We start from the raw sequence: 6,000 nt of genomic DNA, 5'->3' as shown, positions 1-6,000 counted from the left end.
GCAAATAACTATTTTGTAGAATATTTTGCCAGCTTTAATTTTGAAAGAAAGACAAAAATTCATAGGAGTAACTGTTTTCGAGATATAAGCAAGAAACCAAAAAACTGTTACCTTAATAAAGCGCTTGCATATAAGCAGATTTAGTACTATTAGTATTATTATTATTAATGTTATTGTTATTAATATGACGACTAAAAACGATTCTGAAGACTTTGGTGACTTTTATGTCTTTTTCTTTTTTCTCTACTAAAGTGTTAGACACAATTAATTTAGTTTAATTTCAGTATTTCAAACATTTTATTTTTAAGCAAGTTTTTGTTAAATATTATTTATATCCAACTTTATAACTCGCTTATGGTTGGTCCTACAAGAAAAATGCAAATAACTATTTTGTAGGAAATGTTATCAGCTTTAATTTTGAAAGAAATATAAAAATTGATAGGAGTAACTGTTTTCGAGATATAAGCAAAAAACCAAAGTAAAAACTGTTACCGTTTCAGAACAAAAATGTAATTCAGTTTTCAATGTTTGAGACGAAGACGAAAATGCAGCATTTAAAATCGACTCTGAAGACTTCAGTGACTTATATGTCACCCCCTTTTTTTTTAATAAAATATTGGACCTAATAAATTAAGTGTATTTTAAATCACAAGACATTTTCTTGCTTCGTGCTTAAAAAAGCACTTCTTTTTTAAATATTAATTATTTTCAATCTTATATCTCGCTTATGGTTAGTCCTACATAAAAAATGCAAATAACTATTTTGTAGGAAATTTTATCAGCTTGAATTTTAGTAAAAAGATAAAAATTGATAGGAGTAACTGTTTTCGAGATATGAGCAAGAAACCAAAACACTGTTACCTTAATTAAGCGTTTGCATATAAGCAAATTTAGTACTATTAGTATTATTATTATTAATGTTATTGTTATTAATATGACGATTAAAGACAACTTTGAAACCTTTAGTGACTTTTATGTCTTCTTCTTTTTCCTCTACTAAAGTGTTAGACACAATTAAATTAGTTTAATTTCAGTTTTTCAAACATTTTATTTTAAAGCAAATTTTTGTTAAATATTATTTATATCCAACTCTATAACTCGCTTATGGTTGGTCCTACAAGAAAAATGCAAATAATTATTTTGTAGGAAATTTTATCAGCTTTAATTTTGATAGAAAGATAAAAATTGATAGGAGTAACTGTTTTCGAGATATAAGCAAAAAACCTATAAGAAAACTGTGACTGTTACTGAACAAAAATGTAATTCAGTTTTCAATGTTTGAGACGAAGACGAAACTGCAGCATTTAAAAACGACTCTGAAGACTTCAGTGACTTTTATGTCACTTCCTTTTTCTTCTAATAAAGTATTGGACCCAATAAATTAAGTGTATTTTAAATCACAAGACATTTTCTGTTAAAGCACTTTTTTTTTAAATATTAATTATTTTCAATCATATATCTCGCTTATGGTTAGTCCTACATGAAAAATGCAAATAACTATTTTGTAGGAAATTTTATCAGCTTGAATTTTAGTAAAAAGATAAAAATTGATAGGAGTAACTGTTTTCGAGATATAAGCAAGAAACCAAAACACTGTTACCTTAATTAAGCGTTTGCATATAAGCAAATTTAGTACTATTAGTATTATTATTATTAATGTTATTGTTATTAATATGACAACTAAAGACAACTCTGAAACCTTTAGTGACTTTTATGTCTTTTTCTTTTTCCTCTACTAAAGTGTTAGACTCAATTAATTTAGTTTAATTTCGGTTTTTCAAACATTTTATTTTAAAGCAAATTTTTGTTAAATATTATTTATATCCAACTCTATAACTCGCTTATGGTTGGTCCTACAAGAAAAATGTAAATAACTATTTTGTTGGAAATTTTATCAGCTTTAATTTTGAAAAAAAGATGAAAATTGATAGGAGTAACTGTTTTCGAGATATAAGCAAGAAACCAAAAAATGTTACGTTAATTAAGCGTTTGCATATAAGCAAATTTAGTACTATTAGTATTATTATTATTAATGTTATTGTTATTAATATGACGACTAAAGACGACTCTGAAACATTTAGTGACTTTTATGTCTTCTCCTTTTTTCTCTACTAAAGTGTTAGACACAATTAATTTAGTTTAATTCCGTTTTTTCAAGCATTTTATTTTAAAGCAAATTTTTGTTAAATATTATTTATATCCAACTCTATAACTCGTTTATGCTTGGTCCTACAAGAAAAATGTAAATAACTATTTTGTTGGAAATTTTATCAGCTTTAATTTTGAAAGTAAGATAAAATTTGATAGGAGTAACTGTTTTCGAGATATAAGCAAAAAACCAATAAGAAAACTGTAACTGTTACTGAACAAAAATGTAATTCAGTTTTCAATGTTTGAGACGAAGTCAAAAATGCAGCATTTAAAAACGACTCTGAAGACTTCAGTGACTTTTATGTCACCTCCTTTTTCTTCTAATAAAGTATTGGACCCAACAAATTAAGTGTATTTTAAATCACAAGACATTTTCTGTTAAAACACTTTTTTTTAATTAATAATTATTTTCAAACTTATATTTCGCTTATGGTTAGTTCTACATGAAAAATGCAAATAACTATTTTGTAGGAAATTTTATCACCTTTAATTTTGGTGAAAAAGTAAAAATTGATAGGAGTAACTGTTTTCGAGATATAGGCAAAAAACAAAAAAACTGTTACCTTAATTAAGCGCTTGCATATAAGCAAATTTAGTACTACTAGTATTGTTATTATAAATGTTATTGTTATTAATATGACGACTAAAGACAACTTTAAGACTTTAGTGACTTTTATGTCTCTCCTTTTTCCTCTACTAAAGTGTTAGACACAATTAATTTAGTTTAATTTCGGTTTTTCAAACATTTTATTTTAAAGCAAAATTTTGTTAAATATTAAAAACTATAAAATGGCTTAGATTGCCTAAAAACACAGATCACACATGATCTTTTGCATAAAAATGAGAAAACGCTCATGTAACACACAAAATAATCTCCATTTTTCCTTTTTAAAAGTATTATTATTATTATTACATTTGTTACTACTACTATTATCATTATTATTATTATTATTATTATTATTGTTATTATTATTATTATTATTATTATTGTTATTATTATTATTATTATTATTATTATTATTATTATTATTATTATTAAAAACTTATATTAAACAGACAGAAAACGTCGTATTCTGACACAACTTAAAACACAGATCACAGATGATCTCTTGCATAGAAATGAGAAAACGCTCATATAACACAAAATAAGCATCATTTTTGCTTAGAAAAACTAAGCTTTAATTTAGAAAGAAATTCATTATTATAAGTAGTATTATCATTATTATTATTATTATTATTATTATTTCTTTTATTACTATTATTATTATTATTATTATTATTATTATTATTATTATTATTATTACTATTATTATTATTATTATTATTATTATTATTATTATTATTATTATTATTATTAACTTTTGTATAGTAAATGTTTTTATACCAGTTTTAAAATGAGTTATTAATTTTATTCAATTTCTTGCCTAAGAACACAGATCACAGATGATCTCTTGCATAGAAATGAGAAAACGCTCATATAACACACAAAATAAGCATCATTTTTGCTTAGAAAAACTAAGCTTTAATTTAGAAAGAAATTCATTATTATAAGTATTATTATCATTATTATTATTATTATTATTATTATTATTATTTTTATTTCTTTTATTACTATTATTATTATTATTATTATTATTATTATTACTATTACTATTATTATTATTATTATTATTATTATTATTATTATTATTATTATTATTAACTTTTGTATAGTAAATGTTTTTATACCAGTTTTAAAATGAGTTATTAATTTTAGACAATTTCTTGCCTAAAAATACAGATCACAGATGATTTCTTGCATAGAAATGAGAAAGCGCTCATATAACACACAAAATAAGCTTCATTTTTGCTTAGAAAACTAAGCTTACTTTTATTTCTATTATTTTTATTATTATTATTATTATTATTGTTATTATTATTATTATTATTAAAAACTTATATTAAACAGACAGAAAACGTCGTATTCTGACACAAAAAAACGAATTACGTTATAGACTTGACGAGAACGGCGTATCTCGGACTCTTATAGGACTCTTATAGGGTCAAAAATTATCAGTTTGGATTAAAACAAATTATTTTTGTTGTCTCTCAGTCTGAATTGTTCATCAGTTCAAACAAAAACGGCTTACTTTAGACGATCTTTTGCTTTGAACAAGAAAACTTACATCGAACAGACTAAAAACGTATTAATCTGGCATAAAAGAACAATTTATGTATCACTTTGGATAAAGGCAGCTAATCCTATTCTTCGTTTCATTGCTTAAAATAGACAAAATTGTTAATAAATCTAACAAAAACGCTGTATTCTAGCACAAAATACTAATTACATTATAGTTTCGACGAGAATAGCTTATTTGGAATGATTCTATGCTTCCAAACGAGTAAATTTTTAATAAACAGATGCCAAACATCATGTTTTGTCCTATAAAGACATTTTATATTGCAGTTTGTATTAAAACAAAATATTTTCGTTGATTCTTTGTTAGAAGCAGCAAACCTAACATTAAAGAATCTGAAAACTTTGTATTCGGACACAAACCACCGAATTTTGTTTCAGTTTAGACAAAAACGGTTGATTTTCGACAATATTTTGCTTTGAACAAGAAAGCTTATATCAAACTGACTAAAAACGTCTTATTTTAGCACAAAACAAAAGATTTGCGTTATAGTCTTAAAGCTGATTCATGCCACAGTTTGGATAAAAACCAATTATTTTTGTTAATTCATTGTTACAAACAAGAAACCTTACATCAAAGAAACTGAAAACCCCTTATTTAGGCACAGAAATTCGAATTACGTTTCAGTCTGGACAAAAACTGCTTATTTTAGACGATCCTTTGTTTTGAACACAAAAACTTACATTAAAAAGATTAAAAACGTCTTATACTGGCTGAAAACTGCAAATTATATATTACTCTAGATAAAAGCAATTTATCCTGATTACTCCTTTACTTAGAATAGAGTAAACTTGTATAAAACTTAATGAAAACTTTAAATTTCGTCTCAAAGAAATAATTTACGTTATAGTTTTGACCAGCACTGTTTATTTCAAACGAAATTATGATTCGAAACTAATGAACTTTTATGGGGCAGATGCAAAACCACATATTACCATATAAAGCGTTGTTTTAAAGCAAAGTATTACCTTTTGCAACAAGAAATTTCACGTCAAAGAAACTGAAAACTTCGTATCCATACATAAATATCTAATTACGTATCAGTTTAGGCAAATACAGCTTATTTTAAACGATTCCTTGCTATAAACAAGAAAAATTTTATCAAGCATATTGAAAACGTCTTATTCTCGAAAATAAGAGCAAATTATGTATTAGTTTTAACAAAAGCGGATTACCCTGTTTGATTCTATGCTTAGAGTAGAGTAAACTACTATAAAACGTAATGAAAACTCTATATTCAAGCTCAAAAGAACAAATTACGTTATAGTTTTGACAAAAAAAAATATTTCGGACGATTACATACTTCGAAGTAAGCAAACTTTAATTGAACATGTGCAAAAGCTAATACTTTGCTTTAAAATAATGATTTATGTGGTAATATGGTATTTTGCATCTGTCCTATAAAAGTTTACCCGTTTCGCTCCATTGAATCATTAGAAATAAATTATTTTGACACAACAACAACACAAATAATTTGTTTTTGTTTAAACTGTAACATAAGTCGCTTTTATAAAACGAACTAAGACGTTTGGCATCTGCTTAGTGAAAGTTTTCTCGTTTGGGGGCATAAAATCGTTTGAAATTAACAGTTCTGGTCAAAACTATTACGTAAATTATTTCTTTGTGTCACTTTAAAGATTTGCGTTATAGTCTTGACGAGAACTGTTAATTT

The sequence above is a fragment of the Tribolium castaneum genome, unplaced genomic scaffold (assembly GCF_031307605.1).
Source record: "Tribolium castaneum strain GA2 unplaced genomic scaffold, icTriCast1.1 ptg000023l, whole genome shotgun sequence".
NCBI lineage: Eukaryota > Metazoa > Arthropoda > Insecta > Coleoptera > Tenebrionidae > Tribolium > Tribolium castaneum.
This window is presented reverse-complemented; position numbering follows the sequence as displayed.